At 39.1% G+C, this 22,442-nt stretch overlaps 1 long non-coding RNA gene across 5 annotated transcripts in view; it reads right to left on the reverse strand.

The window, feature by feature from the left end:
• Window positions 1-22,442, reverse strand: part of LOC110260380 (uncharacterized) — a 408,289-nt gene that overhangs the window by 224,433 nt on the left and 161,414 nt on the right. The gene's annotated exons all lie outside the window — the stretch shown is intronic.

The raw sequence follows: 22,442 nt of genomic DNA on the forward strand, positions 1-22,442 counted from the left end.
CTACTGTACAGAAAAGTGACCCAGTCATACATACATGTACATTATTTTTCTCACATTATCTTCTACCATGTTCTCTCACAAGAGATTGGATACAATTATTTACTCTGTACAGTAGGACCTCATTGCTTATCCATTCTAAATGTAATAGTTTGCATCTACTAATCCCCAATCCCAGTTCATCCCACTCCCTCCATTCCTCTTGGCAACCACAAGTTTTATCTCCATGTCTGTGAGTCTATTTCTGTTCTGTAGCCAGGTTCATTTGTGCCTATCTACAGTTTTAGATTCCACACATCAGATTCCACTGATATCATACAGTATTTGTCTTTCTCTTTCTGACTTACTTCACTTAATATGAGAATCTCTAGTTCCATCCATGTTGCTATAATGGTATTATTCTGTCCTTTTAATGGCTGAACAGTATTCCATTGTGTATATGTACCACATCTTGTGAATCTGTTCATCTGTTGATGGAGATTTAGGTTGTTTCCATGTCTCGGCTATTGTGAATAGTGCTGCAATGAACATAGGGGTGCATGTATCTTTTTCAATGAAAGTTTTGTCCAGATATATGCTGGATCATATAGCAGTTCTATATTTAATTTTCTGAGGTACCTTGATACGGTTTTCTATAATGGTTGTACCAATTTACATTCCCACCAATAGTGTTCTCTTTTCTCCACACCCTCTCCAGTATTTGTTACTTGTAGACTTATTAATGATAGTTATTCTGACTGGTTTGAGATGGTACCTCATTGTACTTTTGATTTGCATTTCTCTAATAATAAGCATTTTTTCATGTGCCTGCTGGTGATCTGTATGTCTTCTTTGGAGAAATGTCTATTTAGTCTAATTGTACCTAAAATAAAGCTTTACACTCCAATAAAGCGCTGGCTCCCAGATTAACACAGGTTCTTTTCACTATCATAGGTTCCGTCAGCTAGTAGTTCTTGTGCTTTTAAATTCACTTATTGAAAACCAAAAGCTGGAGTTCCCATCATGGTGCAGCAGAAATGAATCCAACTAGCAACGATGAGGTTTTGGGTTCGATCCCTCGCCTTGCTCAGCGGGTTAAGGATCCAGTGTTGCTGTGAGCCCGCTTGGATCTGGCATTTCTGTGGCTGTGGTATAGGCCAGTGGCTACAGCTCTGATTAGACCCGTAGCCTGGGAACCTCCCTATGCCACAGGTGTGGCCCTAAAAAGACAAAAGAAAAAAAAAAAAAAGCCTAACTACTCCTTCATTTAGTCACACTTCGTATTGCTCACATTATGTGAACAGCATTAATAAAACAATTTACTTCACACATTTAAGTTTTTACATTTTAGCAAAGATACCCAATCACCTTACAACATCACAGATCTACCTAATTAGATTAAGTTCATAGGGATCAAGAAGTAGGGCAGGCTCTCATGCTGGTTGCTCTTATGCCCCTGTAAACAAAAGCCTTTAAAAAGGCTAAAGACTGACAGGCTTAACTTCAATATTTAACATAAAATTTTGGGGGGGCTGCACCCGCAGCTTATGAAAGTTGCTGGGCCAGGCATCAAACTCACGCTGCAGCAGTGACCCAAGCTGCAGTAGCGATGGTGCCTGTTCCTTTACCTGCTAGGCCACAGGAGAATTGCAAGACAGACATGTTTAAATTCCATCAAATTGTTGGAAAGCCTGAGGCATTTGGCTCTATAGATCTCAGAAAGTTAGAAGCCAATGAATTCCCTTCCTAAAATTATCTCCCTTAGTGCTAGACAAGGAAAAATTTCTCAACAACTTCTCTGTATGATCTCTGAAAAAGAAAAATTAAGTTACAGCATAAGAGGCTGTGCCTGCCTTTGATAAAGTATAACTACTAAAATATTCATAGTGCCATAACCCAGAATTTTGACAGTTAAAAGTCAGATTATTTTCAGTAAATATGCATTCCTAGCTTTCAGTTAAGAAGTTTCTAGACAAAGAACAATCCATAAAATAGTCTTTTCTCAATACTATTTTAACCAGGAATCTCTAAGTTTGCTGCATAGTCATTTAACTTTATTTACAAAACTGCAGGTTTACAAAGTGCAACTAGGGGCATGGCTGCAACATATTTCTCCTGGCTGGAGAGGTACCATTAGAGAAGCAAGCAGATAGAAGACAGCAGAGTGAGATGGGCAATGAAAAGAAACAGGATGAGCCCCATTTACAGAGCTTGATACCACTGATCTCCAGCTGACTGCTGGCCCAGGCTGCTCAAGTCTTCTGATTGTTCAAAAGAAACCAAAAATCTCATTAGACCAGTAAGAAGAATTTCAAAGTAATAACCACAGTGAATGATGATGGTGGGTCCAGCTAACTGTTGAAATGGGGAGTCATAGAAAGTGGCCAGATCTGGGCATATAGTGAAGGTATCAGATGCCAATTCAAGCAGTACTGGTGATAACAGTTCAAAATGCTATGAAAGATGCTGACCATCTCTTAAAAACTCAACCTCTCTAGTCCTGGTACTAAATTATATATGATGTTAGCTTCAATTAAGAGAAAAAACAAAATCACTTAGTGCCTTCCAGAATCTGGCCCCCAATTTCTCTCTCATCACTTATTTATAAATGTCCTCTCCCCCCATCTCCATTTCCATTCTAACAAATGACAACTGTCTCCTGAACACACTGTGTATAATTTTGGTACAGAGTTTTTCAACTAGACTTTCAGATTTTCTTCTGCATGGAATGTCCTCCACCTATTAAGTCCTTCTATTAGGTTTATGAGGATTTTCTTAGCAGCCCATCTCTTCCCATCTCTCCTTTAAGTTTGCAATGTGTTTCAGTTAAAGAAATAGGACTAGATAATGAGGGAAATTCACATATATTCCCAGTTCTGCCTCTTTGGAAAGAAAATGCCCTTTGAGGCAATATGTTTCTTACATCCTCTTAAACATTTCTTCTAACTCAAAGACCCAAGTCCTATAGAAACCAGAAAACAAAATTACCATAGCAGAAGCAGATGCGGGAAGAACTCTGGTAGCTCTACATCTAGAAAAATGCAATTTTTCAGGGACTAGTGACTTCTGAGAAAAGCAGATAACCAGAGACACAGGTGGAAGGAAGATAAACCTACACTAGAGCAGAGGTACACCTCTGAACACTTAGTAGATTTTGGCATATGAAATAGGAAGGGTGCTTTGAATCAATCTGTTCTTTGTCAATCTGAGACAAAGATTTAACCACCACTCTTGAATAGGAGCAAGACCAAGTTAATTCATTTATTTTGTATTCTAGCAATCTGAATTTTAACACATTTTACAATATTCAATGGGGAAAAGAGAGTAGCCATGGAACATAAAGGAAAAAAATCCTGCATAGTAAAGTTAAATATATATATATAGCATTTGCAGATTCAAACAGCTATGTCTGAAAGTCTACTGAATGATCCGAAAGAGAAAATTGTTCAATGTGTATATGTGTATATAGACATTGTGCATATTCTGTGCACAATATTTTTCATAAACATTTAACCAAGTTCTTAAATATTCTTTGGAAAAAATTTTTCTTACCATATAATATTGCATGTGAGGATGTTCCAAAATGCATTTACCTTTCACTTTCCTTAATCATTATGTTATTTCAGCTTTTCACTATAGCATATACGTTTGAGGAACATTTTATTTTTTTCCATTATTAGAAATATATAATCGATGTGGAATTATGGAGTCAAAGGAGAAAATTATTTAATAAATATTGATGGAACAATGTGAATATTTAAAAAAATAATTTCTCATATACTGGAAATGGAATATGGAATAAAGATGAAAAGAAAGAAAGGGAGGGAAGGAGGAACAGGAAAAAATCCCAAGCTTGGCTCACATGGAAAGAACAAGCCACCAGTTACTCCAGCCTGGCGCTTCATCCTTGAATGAAACTGTCAAAGTGTTGGTGCCTCAAAAACAAGTGAAGTTAACCATACTTCAGTCCCAGGTCCATGAGTAAGAGCGCTGGGCCCAGCCAAGAGATGAGGCAAGGAGGGGCCTTCACAGCTATCCTGAGAATACTGTTTTCTACAAAGACACCATTGTGGGACAAGGAGATATTTTGAAAGGTCAGAATTTCCTGAAAAGGAATTCCCATTGTGGCGCCATGGGTTAAGAACCTGACATAGTGTCTCTAAGGAATATGAGTTCGATCCCTGGCCTTGCTCAGTGGGTTAAGGATCCCGCATTGCCACAAGTATAGATTACAGATGTGTCTTGGATCCAGTGTTGTTGTGGCTGTGGTGTAGGCCAGCAGCTCCAGATCCAATTTGACTTCTAGCCTGGGAACTTCCATATGCTTCAGGTATGGTCCTAAAAAGATTAAAAAAAAAAAAAAGAGGGACCATCTTCAAATATTCCTGAAAAAGATTTAAATCTTGTACTGACCTAAAAAGGACTGTTTAAGAGGATAGAGACTAATTTGAATAAGCAGGTTTAAGTTCTTTTTCTATTCTTGGCAGAGGTAGAGCTTGAAAGAAGTAAGAAATTAGTTAAAAAAAAAAAAGTAAAGCTACATTTCAGGACCCATACAATTTTTGACTGGTAAATCATGCACACCATAGTCTGCTCTTTATTTTTTCCCATCTTTTTAAATTGACAAATAAAAACTGCATGCAATTGTATGATTTGATGTTTTGATATATGTATACACCATGAAATAATCATCTGCAGTTAACTTTTTAAACCCTTCAAGATATATGTTTATTGTAGTTCCTGTTGTGGCTCAGTGGTAACAAACCTGACTAGCATCCATGAGAACATGGGTTTGATCCCTGGCCCTGCTCAGTGGGTTAAGGCTCTGGTGTTGCTGTGAGCTATGGCGTAGGTCGCAGTAGCAGCTTGGATCCCATGTGGTTGGCGCTGTGGTGTACACCAGCAGCTACAGCTTGATTTGACCCCTAGCCTGGGAACTTCCCTATGCCGCAGGTGCAGCCCTAAAAATAAAATAAAAAATTAAAAAAATATATATGTTTATCTATACTGATACCAAAAGGACTAAAAAGAAAAAAACAAGCAGACAATATCAAGTGCTGACAGAATGTGGGAGTAACTAGTACTCTCATTTTGCTGGTGAGAGTATAAATTAGCAAAATCACTGGGGAAAACTGCTAATCAGGGTCTTCGAAAGCTTGACATATGTAATCGTTATGACTCAGCCATTCTACTCCTATGTATAAATCCTTGGAAATATTTACCAAATAGCACACATAAGAATATTCACTCCTGTGCTATTTGCAATTGCCAAAAAGAAGGAAAAGCTTAAATATCCATCTACAATAAAGTGCACAGATTCAGGTATATGTTTACACAACAGAATATCAGAGTCATGAGAATGGATCAACCACAACTACACTCAGCAACATGAATGAATTTCACAGATGTAACAATAATCAAAAGAAGGCATACTTATTATACTACAGTACATACTAGGAAGAGTATGTACTGTAGCTATCTAGTCCCAAAACACTTAAAAGCATACTAAACTATCATGATAAAGTTAGGATAGTGATGAATTTTGGGAGGGGTAATAACAATAAGGGGGCCCAGGGAGCTTCTGGGATTCTAGCAATAATCTGTTTCTTGACATAGGAAGGTGCTCATTTGCAGGTGTGCTCACTTTGTGAAAACTCATTGAGCGTATACTCATAATTTGTGCACCTTATATATGGTATACTTCAATGAAAAAGAAGTTACAGATAGGGAATATGGAATTTACATTTTTATTCTTTGTACTGTGCTGCCCAACAAAATGCCTAAACTGAATTCTATAATAAGTTACAGAAAAGTATATAAAAGAGATTTAAATTTTCATGATGGATCTGTTTTGGGGGTACCATGAGAACCCTCAAGATGGGTGAATCGCCAGATGGACTCACAAGTCTAAATGCCTAAGGTTTAATACGGCAGAGGACACAGAGTAAAAGCAGCAGGAAAAGAGAGGCATTGAGCAGAGTCCAGAGAAGTCAGTCACAGGCTTCTAAGTTCCTCCTCAGCCAGAGCTGCACGGGATGTGCTTTCTCTCTAGCAACAAACCAAAGAGACAGATGCAGCTCATCCCTATCTAGGGAAGCCCTGTTTGGGTCACAGAGCCCAAGGCTTTGATGAAGAGTTGGTCACATGGACACATACTACATGTGACCTGCCATGAAACTAAAACTCAGGATCCTAACGATGATATAAGGTGCATGTAATCAATCTTGATGTTTCTGTGAAGCAACATGAACATGCTGGTATACCACAGTCCATCGCTCCCCATGCACATAGCAAAAGCATCAATCGTTCCTATGGTTACATTCCCAGTGGTTGGCCGAGGGTCAAATCATGGTTCAAGTTTCCCTAGGAGACAGGCAAGAACTGGTGGGCCTGATGTGTTCACTCTTTCTTCAAAGGATCCTAATAATTTTAGATTATCCCCTCCATTGTAACCTCCTTTCCTGTAAAAGTGCTGGCAATAAGACTGTAAGCCCTATCTGTAGGGCTTGCAATGAACAAAAGTCGGCCTCCTCATTTCCAAATTTAAGCAGAGTTTTACTTTTCATGAAAAGAATACCTCTTCCTGCCAATAAAGAGCCATATGCGTGAAGCATAGGTATTTATCAACTAACAAAAGTAAAAACAATTAATACAGAAAACAGCCAAGTAACAGGAGGGAATTTCATTTTTCAAGGGTCCCTTTCTCTTTTCAAATGTAAGTGACCTGGATTTGGATGAAAGCAGATAATTCATTGTGAAGGTGAGTTTAGTTACTGTGTAAATTAAATACCAAATATCATCCAATTCCCAGTGTAACTATGATACCTGTCCCATTTCACAGTTATTTTCTATCTTCTCATTAAACCTGGACATTGCTTATTTTTTTCTTCTTCTAAAATAAACATAACATTTAATATGTCTTCTATTAGTTTTCTTTTCATTGCTCTTTGTACACATTCTTATTGCAACATGTACACATAAACTTTATTTTGTTAGACTGGTTTCATGTCTTTCTCTCCACTATACTTCTTCCTTTGAGGCAAAAAAAAAAGGTCTTTTCTTTTGCAATTTTATCATCTAGTATTGTACCTGGAAGGCAGCATGTAAACAAATCATGATTAAAATACATAATTACAGATTTGTCCAAACTTACAGAATGCACAAAAAAGAGCGATCCCTAATATAAACCATGGAGTAATAAAACCTCTGAGTAATAATGATGTGTTAATGTAGGTTCATCAGTTATTACAAATGTACCACTCCAGTGGAGGAAGTTGATACTGGGAGAGGCTATGCCTGTGTGAAAGCAGGAGGCATATGAGAGGTCTCTGTGCATTCTGCTTAATTTTTCTGAGAATATAAAACTGCTCTAAAAAATAGTCTATTAAAAATTAATCACAAAGCTTTTCACCATATTGGAAGAGTTCTGTTGCCATGTAAATTTAACTGTCACTTGCTTTGAAAGTTGAACTTTAATAAAGATGGATTTTATTTTATTTATTTATTTATTTTTTATTTTCCCACTGTACAGCAAGGGGGTCAGGTTATCCTTACACATATACATTGCAATTACAGTTTTTCCCCCACCCTTTGTTCTGTTGCAACATGAGTATCTAGACATAGTTCTCAATGCTATTCAGCAGGATCTCCTTGTAAATCTATTCTAAGTTGTGTCTGATAAGCCCAAGCTCCCGATCCCTCCCGCTCCCTCCCCCTCCCATCAGGCAGCCACAAGTCTCTTCTCCAAGTCCATGATTTTCTTTTCTGAGAAGATGTTCATTTGTGCTGGATATTAGATTCCAGTTATAAGTGATATCATATGGTATTTGTCTTTGTCTTTCTGGCTCATTTCACTCAGGATGAGATTCTCTAGTTCCATCCATGTTGCTGCAAATGGCATGATGTCATTCTTTTTTATGGCTGAGTAGTATTCCATTGTGTATATATACCACCTCTTCCGAATCCAATCATCTGTCAATGGACATTTGGGTTGTTTCCACGTCCTGGCTATTGTGAATAGTGCTGCAATGAACATGCGGGTGCATGTGTCTCTTTTAAGTAGAGCTTTGTCCGGATAGATGCCCAAGAGTGGGATTGCGGGGTCCTATGGAAGTTCTATGTATAGATTTCTAAGGTATCTCCAAACTGTTCTCCATAGTGGCTGTACCAGTTTACATTCCCACCAACAGTGCAGGAGGGTTCCCTTTTCTCCACACCCACTCCAGCACTTGTTCTTTGTGGATTTATTAATGATGGCCATTCTGACTGGTGTGAGGTGGTATCTCATGGTAGTTTTGATTTGCATTTCTCTTATAATCAGCGATGTTGAGCATTTTTTCCTGTGTTTGTTGGCCATCTGTATATCTTCTTTGGAGAAATGTCTATTCAGGTCTTTTGCCCATTTTTCCATTGATTGATTGGTTTTTTTGCTGTTGGGTTGTATAAGTTGTTTATATATTCTAGAGATTAAGCCCTTGTCAGTTGCATCATTTGAAACTATTTTCTCCCATTCTGTCTGTTTTCTTTTGGGTTTCCTTTGCTGTGCAAAAGCTTTTCAGCTTGATGAGGTCCCATGGGTTTATTTTTGCTCTAATTTCTATTGCTTTGGGAGACTGACCTGAGAAAATATTCATGATGTTGATGTCAGAGAGTGTTTTGCCTATGTTTTCTTCTAGGAGTTTGATGGTGTCCTGTCCTATATTTAAGTCTTTGAGACATTTGCAGTTTATTTTTGTGCATGGTGTGAGGGTGTGTTCTAGTTTCATTGCTTTGCATGCAGCTGTCCAGGTTTCCCAGCAATGCTTGCTGAATAGAGTTTCCTTTTCCCATCTTATGCTCTTGCCTCCCTTGTCAAAGATTAATTGACCATAGGTGTCAGGGTTTATTTCCGGATTCTCTATTCTGTTCCATTGGTCTGTCTGTCTGTTTTGATACCAGTACCACACTGTTTTGATGACTGTGGCTTTGTAGTATTTCTTGAAGTCTGGGAGAGTTCTGCCTCCTGCTTGGTTTTTGTTTCTCAGGATTGCTTTGGCGATTCTGGGTCTTTTGTTGTTCCATATAAATGTTTGGATTGTTTGTTCTAGTTCTGTGAACAATGTCATGGGTAATTTGATAGGGATTGCATTGAATCTGTGGATTGCTTTGGGTAGTATGGCCATTTTCACAATATTGATTTTCCCAATCCAGGAACATGGAATATCTTTCCATTTCTTTACATCTTCTTTGATTTCTTTGATTAAAGTTTTATACTTCTCGGCATATAGGTCCTTTACCTCCTTGGTCAGGTGTATTCCGAGGTATTTGATTTTGTGAGGTACAATTTTAAAAGGTATCGTATTTTTGTATTCCTTCTCTAATGTTTCATTGCTGGTATACAGAAATGCAACTGACTTCTGAATGTTAATCTTATATCCTGCCACTTTGCTGAATTTATTAATCAGTTCAAGGAGTTTTGGGGTTGAGTCCTTAGGGTTTTCTATGTATAGTTTCATGTCATCTGCATACAGTGACAGTTTGATCTCTTCTCTTCCTATATGGATGCCTTTTATTTCTTTTGTTTGTCTAATTGCTGTGGCTAGGACTTCCAAAACTATGTTGAAGAGCAGTGGTGAGAGTGGGCATCCTTGTCTTGTTCCAGATTGGAGTAAGAAGGCTTTCAGTTTTTCCCCATTGAGGATTATATTTGCTGTGGGTTTATCATGAATGGCTTTGATTATATTCAGGAATGTTCCCTCTATACCCACTTTGGCGAGGGTCTTGATCATGAATGGATGTTGGACTTTATCAAATGCTTTTTCTGCATCTATTGAGATGATCATATGATTTTTGACTTTTTTTTTGTTAATGTGGTGTATGATGCTGATTGATTTGCGTATGTTGAACCATCCTTGTGAACCTGGGATGAACCCAACCTGGTCATGGTGTATAATTTTTTTGGTATGTTGTTGGATTCGGTTGGCTAAGATTTTGTTGAGAATTTTTGCATCTATATTCATCAATGATATTGGGCGATAGTTTTCTTTTTTGGTGGTATCTCTGCCTGGTTTTGGAATGAGGGTGATGGTGGCCTCATAGAATGTCTTTGGGAGTATTCCTTCTTCTTCAACCTTTTGAAAGAGTTTAAGGAGGATGGGCACCAATTCCTCTTTATATGTTTGATAGAATTCACCTGTGAAGCCATCTGGTCCTGGACTTTTATTTGTAGGGAGGATTTTATGACCTCTTCAATTTCATTTCTAGTGATCGGTCTGTTCAGTTGGTCTGTTTCTACTTGATTCAGTTTTGGCAGGCTGTAAGAGTCTAGAAAATTGTCCATTTCTTCCAGATTGTCAAACTTGTTGCTGTATAGTTCTTCATAGTATTCTCTTATGGTGTTTTGTATTTCTGCTGTATCCGTTGTGATTTCTCCTTTTTCATTTATAATTTTGGTTATTTGGGTTCTTTCTCTCCTCTTTTTAGTGAGTCTGGCCAGGGGTTTGTCAATTTTGTTCACCTTTTCAAAGAACCAGCTCTTGGTTTTATTAATTTTCTCTATTGTTTTTTGAGTCTCTATTTTATTGATTTCTTCTTTGATCTTTATAATTGCCTTCCTTCTGCTGACTTTAGGACTTTTTTGTTCTCCTTTTTCTAATTCGTTTAGGTGGAGGGTTAAGTTGTCAATTTGGGATCTTTCTTCTTTTTTGAGAAAGGCCTGGATTGCTATAAATTTCCCTCTGAGCACTGCTTTCGCAGCATCCCATAGGTTTTGAGAGGTTGTGTCTTCATTATCATTTGTTTCAAGGTAGTTTTTAATTTCCTTCTTGATTTCCTCATTGACCCATTGGTTTTTTAGTAGCATGTTGTTGAGTCTCCATGGAGTAGGTTTTTTCTCTTTCCTTTTCCCATGGTTGATTTCTAATTTCATGGCATTGTGGTCAGAGAAGATACTTGAGATAATTTCTGTGCTCCTAAATTTATTGAGATTTGCTTTGTGTCCCAATATGTGGTCGATTCTTGAGAATGTTCCATGAGCATTTGAGAAGAATGTGTATTCTGCTTTTTTTGGATGTAGTGTCCTGAAGATATCAATTAAGTCTAACTTTTCTATTGTTTCCTTTAGGATCTCTGTTGCTTTATTGGTTTTCTGTCTAGAGGATCTGTCCATTGATGTAAGGGGGGTATTTAGGTCTCCTACTATGATTGTATTCTCATCAATATCTCCCTTTATGTCTGTTAATATTTGTTGTATGTATCTGGGTGCTCCTGTATTTGGGGCATATATGTTGATGATAGTAACATCCTCTCCTTGGATGGATCCCTTAATCATTAAGTAGTGTCCTTCTTTGTCTTTCTTTATGTCTTTTGTTTTAAAGTCTATTTTGTCTGATATGAGCATTGTGACTCCTGCTTTTCTGTCATGTCTACTGGCGTGAAATGTTTTTCCCCACCCTTTCACTTTCAATCTATATGTATCTTTTGTCCTAAGGTGAGTTTCTTGTAGGCAGCATATTGAAGGTTTTTGCCTTTTTATCCACTCAGCCACTCTGTGTCTTTTGATTGGGGCATTCAGTCCATTGACATTTAGGGTGATAATTGATAGATGATTATTTATTGCCATTTGAATCTCGTGTTCCAGTTGATTCTATGGTACTCCATTCTTCTTTTTTATTTTTTATTTTTTTTTTTTTTTTTGGTTGGATGGTCTCCTGTTGTTATCTGCTTGAGTGTATTTTTTTTTTCATTTTTTGCAAATGCAATATTTGGTTTTGGCTTGTGGTTGCCCTGTTTTTTAAGTATGCTAACCCCTTCCCATAATTGCGTGTTTTAGCCTGATGGTCCTGTAAGTTCAAACACTTCATTACTATATTAAAATTAAGAAGAGAGACATACATATAAACAAAAAGGTTTATTTACTTCCTAACATCCCCTGCCCACATTTTATGGCTTTGATGACTCTTTTTAATTTTTTTCTATTTAATTTTATTTTGTTTGAAGCATGTTCATGATTAAATCTGTATGCTGGCTTATTTGAGTGACTGCTCTCTGACTGCAGTTTCCTCAGTCCTAGTTCTTCCTCTTCTTCTTCTTCTTTTTTTTTTCTTTTCTTTTTTCTTCCCTTTCCTTCCTTTCTTTTTGGTTTAGAGAAGCCCTTTCAATTTTTCCTTTAACCTGGGTTTTGTGTTGCTCTATTCTTTAAGTTTTTGTTTGTTGGGAAAAATTTTTATTTCCCCTTCTATTTTAAATGATATTCTTGCCGGATAGAGTATTCTAGGTTGCATATTTTTTCCTTTGAGCACTTTAAATATCTCTTGACATTCCCTCCTGGCCTGTAGCGTTTCTGTAGAGAAATCAGCTGATATTCTTATGGGGGTTCCCTTGTAGGTCACATTCTGTTTTTCTCTTGCTGCCTTTAGGATCCTCTCTTTATCACCAGCTTTTGCCATTTTTATTATGATGTGTCTTGCTGTGGGTCTGTTTGGGTTCAGTTTGTTTGGGGCCCTCTGTGCTTCTTGTATCTTGAATCCAGTATCCTTTAGATTTGGGAAGTTTCCATCGATAATTTCTTCAAATATATTTTCCATCCCCTTATCTTTTTCTACTCCTTCTGGAATTCCTATTATGCGTAGATTGGCCCGCTTTATATTATCCCATAGGTCTCTTATATTGCTTCCCAGTTTTTTGATTCGGTTTTTTGTCTGTTGACTGGATTGAGTGATTTCCATTATTCTATCTTCCATATCACTGATTCGTTCTTCTGCATTATTCATTCTGGTTTTTACTGCCCCTAGTTCAGTTTGCATCTCTGCAAATGAATGTTCTAGTTTTTCTTGGCTCCTCCTTATATTTTCTAGCTCCTTTCTGAGGGTATCTGCATTACTGTTCATATCTTCTCTTAATTCTTTCAGTATTTTCACTCTTTCTCTTTTGAACTCCAGGTCTGTCTGACTGCAGAGATCTGTTTCATTGCTGACTGTTTTAGGTGAGTTCTCCTGTTGGTTTGACTGGGGGTGGTTTCTCAGCTTCTTCATCTTGCTTGTTGTTTTCTTTCTCCTGAGGGAGTTGTACTCTCCGTTATTGGGCAGTGTTTGCCTTGTCACTGCTGTGGAATATTTCCTGAGGGCTGGCGTTGTTGGTCAATCTTTTTTGAGGCAGTGTGGCTTTTCTGGAGTGTTGATGGGGCTAACAGTGTTTCTTTGAAGCAAAGGAGGGCTTCCTGAGGGCAGACAGGACTAGGAGGTCCACACCATGATGTAGCAGATTTCACTTGGTCATGCAGAGCTTGCTCTGGTGTTTTTAGGCTGTGGGGTTCTTGCAGGGGGTTGGCGGAGTTGGGCAGCTGCTCTTCAGGGTTGCATCACCCCCTGGGGGCTGGAGCAGCTATCTGGGGCACTGAGAACCTAAGAGGCTCTTCCCTAGGGCAGCCCAACTCAGAAGGGCAGCCTGAGAATGTGGCGGATCTTTTCACAATCTGGCCGAGCTTGTTGCAGCTTTTCTGGGCTGCAGGGGCTCTTCCAGGGGGCTGGTGGTGCTGAGCAGATATTCCGTGGGAGTGGGGCACCCCCTGGGGGCTTGGGCGGGTAGCAGGGCCGTTGGAGACCCAAGAGGCTCCTCCCCGGGGCAGCCCGACTCAGAAAACCCTCTGGGATCTTTTCCCGACTCGGCCAGGCTTGTTGCAGCTTTTCTGGGCTGCAAGGGGTCCTGCCTGGAGCTGGCAGTCCTATGCAGCTGGTCCACTAGGTCTCAGCACCCCCTGGGGGCTTGGGCGGGTAGCAGGGCCGTTGGAGACCCAAGAGGCTCCTCCCCAGGGCAGCCCGACTCAGAAAAACCATCTGAGAATTAGGCAGATCTATTCACCGGCCTGGCTAGGTTTGTTCTAGCTTTTCTGGGCTGCAGGCCTTTTCTCGGGGGCTGGTGGTGTTTGGTGCTGCTCTGCGGAAGTGTAGCCCCTCCAAAGGGCAAGCAGGCCTGTGCAGGGACAGCCCCTGTGGTGGTAGGCTTCAGGCAATTATTGAGGCCAGCCCTCCTGGATGGCAGGCAGCCCCAGGTCCGTGAGAGCGTAGGGGGTGGCAGGGGTGGGGGGAGGGGATGCACTGGGAAGCACAGCTTTCAGCTAGCTAGCGGGCCTGTAAGCTTGCTGTGGCGTGGGGGGTATTCTATGGGGACCCACCCCTTCTTCTCTCCCCTCCCCGCATGGGCGCAGACCAGGCTCTTCTCCCAGGTTCCCTCTGATGCGGCTTTCCACTTCCTCGCCCCTAGAGTATTGTTCCCTTCCTCTGCAACAGCTTTGTTTTCTAGTCTCCCAGGCAGTCTCTGCCCCGTCAAATGGTTTCTAGACCTCCCAAGCAGTTACCGCTCCACCCCCCCCCCCCAGCCCGGGGACTAACCTCCAGGGCCAAGGTCTTGGTGCCCAGCCCCCACCCAAGCATCTCAATTTTTGGTGACTGTGCCCGTAGTTCAGTTGGTCCATTGGGTTCTTGATCGGCTTTTCCGTACTCCAACTTACTGCTACACTCTTCTCTGCATCTGGAGATTTCTCCGGTTTGTTTGATCTTTCCCCCGGTAGGTGACTTTCCAGGGTGCGGGATCCCTTTCTCCTCCGCAGTTCCCTTTCGGGAGCGCCCGTCCCGCTTGGATTCACCTTCTCTCACTCTCCTCTTTTCTCCCGTTCTGCCCAGTAATGTCACGAACTTCTTGCGGTTATTGGAGTTTAGGTTCCTCTGCCAGCGATTGGTTGCTGTTCTGTGCGAGTCATTTATTCCATAGATGTGCTTTTGTGTTGTGTTTGTGGGAGAGGGTGAGCGTGTCTCCCTACTCCTCCGCCATCTTGTCCTTTCCTCAAAGATGGATTTTAAAAGGGTCGGGAGAGTAAGTTTTCTCCACAATACCTCTTCCACCATTTCTCAAAATCATGTCCTTGTGTGAAATGAAATCCTCTTGGAAATCAACCATGTCATCAAGAAAACCTGTTCAAACACTCAGGTTAAATTTGTGCTGTCTCAGATCTAGTAGAAAGTCTTCATAAAGAGCACTGACAACATATATAATGGATGTAAGAAGCTGCAGATTGATGCCTTTCAGCTAAGAAATTAATTGAATACACCTCTCTGCTCTCCCTGATTCACTGCATAGAGCTAACAACATCCACAATAAGAAAACATATGGCCTGGGGGAAAAAAGTGAGCCACAGTTACCAGGGCTTCTGGTAAACATACTGTTATGTACTGAGGAAGTATATGTGGCTCAATGAAGAATATGAAATAAGATTAATCTCTTGAGAGTAAGTTTAAGAAATACTTTAAAAGATTTACAAATTTTCCTTTACAAAACTTCCTCAAACTTAGATCTCTATTCAAGTATCTCATGCTCTGGCTTATTCTATCCGTCTGGAAATTCTCCCCAGAGATTTTACTGTTGTCCCTCAAAGTGATAGAATTGTATGCAGAAACTCCAGACTTCTTCAAACCAGATGCTTAGCAAACAGGATAAGAGGAGACAGTACATGTGGTGCCTGCAGGGAAAGTGGGTATCTTGCTCCCAAACAAAATGATCACAGTGCAAAGAAGATGAGACAGCCCTTGGCACAGATGGCCCTAGAATACTCTGCTCTATTTGCAGACATTAGACATTAGGTCTCAGAATTTAAGTATCTACAATTCCCAAGATAAAATTTGTGTAATTTAGCATTTAAGGCAAAGAAGGAAGACTTGTGAATATAATGTTCCTTCACTTCTCACTTTGTTCATCTTCCTTAGATTGATGCCATTTATATTCACTGTTTCAGTCTCCTCCTTGCCCCACCCTGATCTCTACTTTTCTTTTTTTTTTTTTTTTTTTTGTCTTTTTGCTATTTCTAGGGCTGCTCCGGGGGCATATGGAGGTTCCCAGGCTAAGGGTTGAATTGGAGTTCTAGCCTCCTGCCTACACCAGAGCCACAACAACTCGGGATCCGAGCCGCATCTGCAACCTACACCACAGCTCACGGCAACGCCGGATTGTTAACCCACTGAGCAAGGGCAGGGATCGAACCCGCAACCTCATGGTTCCTAGTCTGATTCGTCAACCACTGCGCCACGACGGGAACTCCTGATCTCTACTTTTCAATGGCCCATTCAGCAAGCATTTATTGAGCATTTACTATACTGCCCTACACTGTGAAGATATTAACATATGTAGTAAATGCCTATATGTACGAAATAAATCTTACAAAATATATATCAAAATTATTATTATATATTGCAAAATATATATCAACATTATTATTATTATATGATCTATCTTTGGATGGGATTCATTTCTTTTCCTATTTTTCTTTATTCTTCACATTTTCTCCAAAAAAGGATTAATTTCATCATCAGGTATTATAGTAATGATACAATTATAATAATGAGGGATTACATTGGAAGGTGAAATAGAGGGGAAAGTCCTAATTATAAAATTTGAGAGAACTGCAGCATTTCCTCTGGGGATTCACAGGTAAAGGCTAAATGACTAGCTTTCAGGGGTAGTTTAGGGATAGGTTTAAACCAGAGTCAAGGAAATGGGCCAGATTCCTTGTACAAAGATATTCCTGCTCCACTACTCTGAGTTCTGAACTTTTCCTTTGGGTGATGACTCACCTCTAAAGGAGCCTACTGATGTCTCTTATGAAACACTCAGTTCATTTTTGCTTAAAAAGAAATAATAGAGAAACATACAGAGAAAGGTATGAAAGAAGGACACAGCTCTATCCTCATTTTGAAGTTTCTCTAATTTTCTAAAAGCTAACCCCGGAAAAAAAAAAAAAAAATTATTTTGACATTCACCATCCAACACTATATTTCAGACCAACATAAAAAAAAATACAGGGAAGAAAATCAGTCAAATATATATGATCTGCCACAAATACAAAGAAACCCAAAAGCAGCTTGCCAATGAACGGGATTTCCTAGATTTACGTGCGTTATGTGCAAGTCTGTCATTAATAAATCTGGAGAGAAAGCCGATGTTAATCCTGTGGGTCTGTCAAATCCTCATTTTCTCTGTTGCCTTTTTTTCCTTCCATTGTTAAGTCTCCTCTAATTCCAAAGGAATGAAGAAAGAAAACCAATTACCAAGAGAAAATGAGAATGGTGCTAAGAATGTTTTTCTCCTTTGATTTTGATTCCTGGCCTTATACAACTCAGATATTTTTAGCTATTGGCTTAAAGATACTGCTTCAATTACGTAATTCTCATTGGATACTGTTTTTCCTTTTTGTTTAGAGAGCTTTAAACATAGTATATGGTATACACCTTGACAGTATACATGGAAAAAGTCATATGATAGTGAATATAAATTTTGTATGTAAAATAAACGAGCTCACATCAGCCCCAAATTGCCTTATGGTATTGAATTCCACCTCATGATTTAAACTACAAAATAGTGATGGCTTATTTTATAAGTCAGTTAATCCTTAAAATTGCATAGTTACTAATCAAAATGGGGGTTTTATTATCAAATATGATTCTTAGCTTTTATATAACTAGCATGAATGTTACTTTGGTAGCTAATGAGTTATACGGGCCCAGGTAGTATGGAAATTTTTTAATTGCCTGCTGTAGCTAAACATTTCTGGGTTATCATTTTCTAGTACAAATATAAGGGGGAACTGCAAATGATAACCTTAATAAACAACAGTTTAAAGCAATTTTCTCCCTGAAAAAAAAAAATTGTACAATTTAATTTCAAGTAGAAACAGGCAGATGAAAATAAAAATAAGGCCTCTCTCTCTCTTCCAGATAAAACCCATTACAAAATTTCCAACTGGGAAAAATAAGAAATATACTCCAGAAAAAATAGAAAGCATTTTCTGGAAACTTTTGTGGTATTATTAATAAAATATTTGCAAATTCTTGAGATCAACCTATTGGGAAACAATCACTTTTCCCTACTTGAACACTTGAGAATAAGAGGCACACACTCTCATTGTGTCCTGTACAGCAGGCCTACAAATCATAGCTGCCAAAATCAAGAATGCAGGCTGCAAATAAAAAGCAGGAGCATCTTGGAGTGAAGCCCAAGAGATTAAGATCAGAGGATTCTACAGCTTGAGTTATGTTGCTGGGAGGGAAACCTGTGATTTCCTATTGGTTTTTTATAGGTTTTGAAATGATCTATTCTGGACAATCTTCTCCCACGTGGGGCTCAGAAAAACGAAGAGTGAAAGTCAGTGAAGGTCATTCACTGTTCCTCTGTTATTTATTTATTACTAAACATTTCAACCAGGATTTCCCGGTAAGCCTGTCAGCAACTAGCTGAGCCACATTCAGCATTCATCTGAACATCCGGAGTCTACTGAAAGAGATTTCTACATATGCATCCACATGTGAAATTATGAAGAATACAGTGAAATGGAAAGTAGGGTCCTCAGAACCTGGATGTGCTCAGTCGCATCTTCATCTCATGCTAAACCATTTAAGATTAACATCTGATGAAGGAGCTCTGGCCCAGAACAGAGAAATGGTTGTTACCATCTTTTTTGTTTCCTTTCTTCCACATGCTTCTCCAAATCTGAGAGTTACAAAGATAGACTCAAAGGATCAGGCATCCCAATGATTTTAACAATATAAGAAAACACTTCACTAACTTAAAAAAATAACAACAACCACAAACCACTTGCACATCAGGATAAGAAACCCCGTGAGAACCAAGCTCACCTTCTGTTTCTAGCATGATTATGAAATATTGCATATCTCATATAGAGACACCTAGTAGACAAAAATAACGTCTCACATTTATCTACAGGCAAGTTTTTTCTAAACCATTTTTAAGGAAGAAAGTGTTGGAAAAGGATGACTTTCTATAAAACAGAAATGTGTCAGGTTTTCTTAAAGGTCAAATTTGATTTTAATACTAGAGAACCTCAACTACAGAAAGGACTAACTGCAAGGGAATATTCTATGCTGTTAGAGTCAGAGTGACTCTATATTTAGAAGAGAACACAAATTATTTGGTCCATGTCAATGCTTTTCAATTAGGGTTCATCCACATATTGCAAGTCTGCACTCCAGTGATAATCAGAAAAACAAAGATATTCTTAACTACCTGAATGAACACCTTATAACTGCAATGCAGTCGGAAATTTTTAAATTAAAACTGTATCTACAATCAGCTAAGTGTCAAAAGCTATATGTTTGAGCCAATAAGAAAACTGTGTCAGTCTCTTTAATGGCCAAAACATCAAGGTGCCCAGCACTTTGAATAGGGAAAGGCAATGGGAGAGATAAGTTACCACATAGTAGAGATAAAAGAAAATAAAAATCTGTCTTAATCAACATTACTATATTTGTGTTGCTTAGAGCAATTTAGTTTCAGCCAAAGTACATCATTTATCATAACATGAAATTACTTAAATTAATATGAGGCTGATGGCTTGCTAAGAGCTGACAAAGGCCCAAAAAGCCTTTCCAGATGCCATCACACATCTGAGAATTGATTGAGAAGGAGAGAAGATGCTCTGAAGGAAATGCATAGGAGTAGAGAATGCCCTGGTGTTTCTTGTCCATTCTACCTATTCTTCCTGTCCAAGTAAGAAGGTAACGATGAGTGCCCTGCTATGATATTCAAGACAACATTTTCCAGAACACAGGACTGGCTTCTTATGTCCTGTTAGATGATTGATAAGCTGCAAAAAGCCATATCCCCTGGTAAGAATGAAGTAGAGAATTGGAGATTTCTCTGAAGCTTCGGAATGAGGGGAAATAGGTGCTTGTCAAAAGTTAGGATGAATCTGAAGATTAGAGACTGGCTGGAGTGCCCTTGATGGCTGAATAGGCATAACTGAAAAAAGTCTAGTTTTCAGAGCTTGATGGAATGAGGTAGTGAACTTTTCTAGGGACCAAGTGGACTCAGAAGTTACTAGGGCTAGGATGATATTGAAAAAAGACTGCTAGGGGGTTCCCACTGTGGCGCAGTGGAAACAAATCCGACTAGTATCCATGAGAATACAGGTTCAATCCCTGGCCTTGCTCAGTGGGTTGGGGATCCAGCCTTGCCGTGAGCTGTGGTGTAGGTCACAGATGCAGCTCGGATCCTGTGTTGCTGTGGCTGTGGTATAGGCTGGCAGCTATAGCTGTGATTCAACTCCTAGCCTGGGAACTTCCATGTGCCACGGGTGTGAGCCTAAAAATCAAAAAATTAAAAAGAAAAGAAAAAAGAAAAAAGCCTGCTAAAACAAATCAGGCATGCTGTTATTGAGAGTGGGAGATGGGAGTCCTTTGGAGCAGGTGTTATCAGCATCAGCAAACAGCACAAAGTGAGGAAGTCAGACAGGCTTTGTCCTTTCCTTCCAAACACCATTTCCCAAGTTCTAGACCAGAGGAAATAGGAGCAGCAGAGGTGTAGAGCAGGCCATGAAGCAGGGCAAAAACAGAACATACTTCTCTATCGGAACTACAATATTGCAACTCAGGATTAAACTGGAGGTGGAGGCAAAAATAATTCAATTAATAACAATATTTAATAAATCTACACCAAATTATAATATTAATTACAACTATTTAATCTTGAATTGAAGCTAAAGTTTTTATTTAGCTTCAATTGGATAGATATATGTATATTTCCTTTCAGACCCATAAAAGAACATTTTAAAATCACTTTTAAATAATTTTAAAGTTACAGAAAAGTTGCAAGTAGAAATCGCTTTTTCTTGTAGTTCCCGTCGGGGCACAGTGGTTAACAAATCCGACTAGGAACCATGAGGTTGAGGGTTCGATCCCTGGCTTTGCTTAGTGGGTTAAGGATCTAGCGTTGCCGTAAGCTGTGGTGTAGGTTGCAGACGCGGCTCGGATCCCACATTGCTGTGGCTCTGGCGTAGGCTGGTGGCTACAGCTCCAATTAGACCCCTAGCCTGGGAATCTCCATATGCCATGGAAGCGGCTCTAGAAAAGGCAAAAAGACAAAAAAAAAAAAAAAAAAAAAAGAAATCGCTTTTTCTTGAATCATTTGAAAGCATGTTGATGATGCAATGGTCTATCATTCTCAACTAATTTAGCATGCAATTTCTGTAAGAGGTCCTTCTATAAGAAAGGACTTTTTCTATATAATTATAGTACAATTATCAAAATCAGTAAATCGATACTGATATATGGCTAGCATCAAATCCTTAGACGCCATTCAGTTTTTCCAGTTGCCCCAATAATGCCTCATAGAGCAAAAAGATTCAATCCAGAAGCACACATGGCACTTTACTCTCATGTGTGTTTAATGCTCTTTCAGTCTGGGAGACTGTCTCCTTGTCTTTCGTGATGACATTGACTTTCATGACCTTGATGTTTTTGAAAATTACATGGGAGTTATCCTATGGGATGCTCTACAATTTGAGTTTGCCTCATGTTTCCTCATGATAGGATTCAGGTTGAGTGTCTTTGGCAGGAATATCAAAGAAGTGATGCTCTGTTCTTCTCAACGCACTCTGTCAGGTGGTACCCAGTTTCATTTCATCATGTTACTGGGCTATTACCTTTGGCCATTTGAATAAGGTTATATTGGACTTTGTAGTATTTTAAAATGGGATCATTCTACTATCTGAAAACGACTCCCATCATTTGGGAAAACGATGTCCAATATGCCATTCAGAGTTAAGAAAGAAAATCTCATGTGGTCTATTTAAAAGCAATAGTGAGAGCTAGAATGAAGGCATTATCTCTTTGTACTCTGTAGAATCAAACAAAAATAAGTCAAGGCAAATCAAAGCAATTAAAGCTTAAAAGGGGAAATACTGATTTTAATTTTAATTTAAAATTTTTAGAAGTATTTAAGATTTATATTTGGTTTGTATTTTGTTTTATGGGTATACTTATTTAGATAACATTAGTACATTATAATAAAACTAACTTTAAATACTAAGATCTTTGAGAATTTTTCTTTTTTTTTTTTCTTTTTTTGTCTTTTTGCCATTTCTAGGGCCGCTCCCATGGTATATGGAGGTTCCCAGGCTAAGGGTTGAATCAGAGCTGTAGCCGCCGGCCTACACCACAGCCACAGCAACTCGGGATCCGAGCCACGTCTGCAACCTACACCACAGCTCATGGCAATGCCAGATCCTTTAACCCACTGAGCAAGGCAAGGGACCGAACCCGCAACCTCATGGTCCCTAGTTGGATTCGTTAACCACTGCGCCACGATGGGAACTCGGAGAATTTTTCTTTAGTGATCCATGTATAACCCAAGTTTGGGGAAATAAAAACAATAAACTGTTAAAATCCATTCTTGTTACATACAAAAAATGTTGCATTCTAGAAAGATGTGGTGACTACAGTTTTCTAATACCAGATCCAGAAGTCAAAATGACACAGCTCAGGGAGTTCCCTTGTGGCACCGTGGGTTAAGGATCTGGTATTGCCATAGCTGTGACACAGGTCACAACTGTGGCACAGGTTCACTCCCTGGTCTGGGAACTTCAATATGCCATAGGTAGGACCAAAAAGAAAAAAAAATTCACAGCTAAAAGCCTTGTCCTCATTTAC

The sequence above is a fragment of the Sus scrofa genome, chromosome 1 (genome assembly GCF_054392235.1).
Source record: "Sus scrofa isolate SSC_HxYL_T2T_F1_AM1 chromosome 1, Sscrofa_HxYL_maternal_Yorkshire_Landrace_v2.0, whole genome shotgun sequence".
Taxonomy (NCBI): domain Eukaryota; kingdom Metazoa; phylum Chordata; class Mammalia; order Artiodactyla; family Suidae; genus Sus; species Sus scrofa.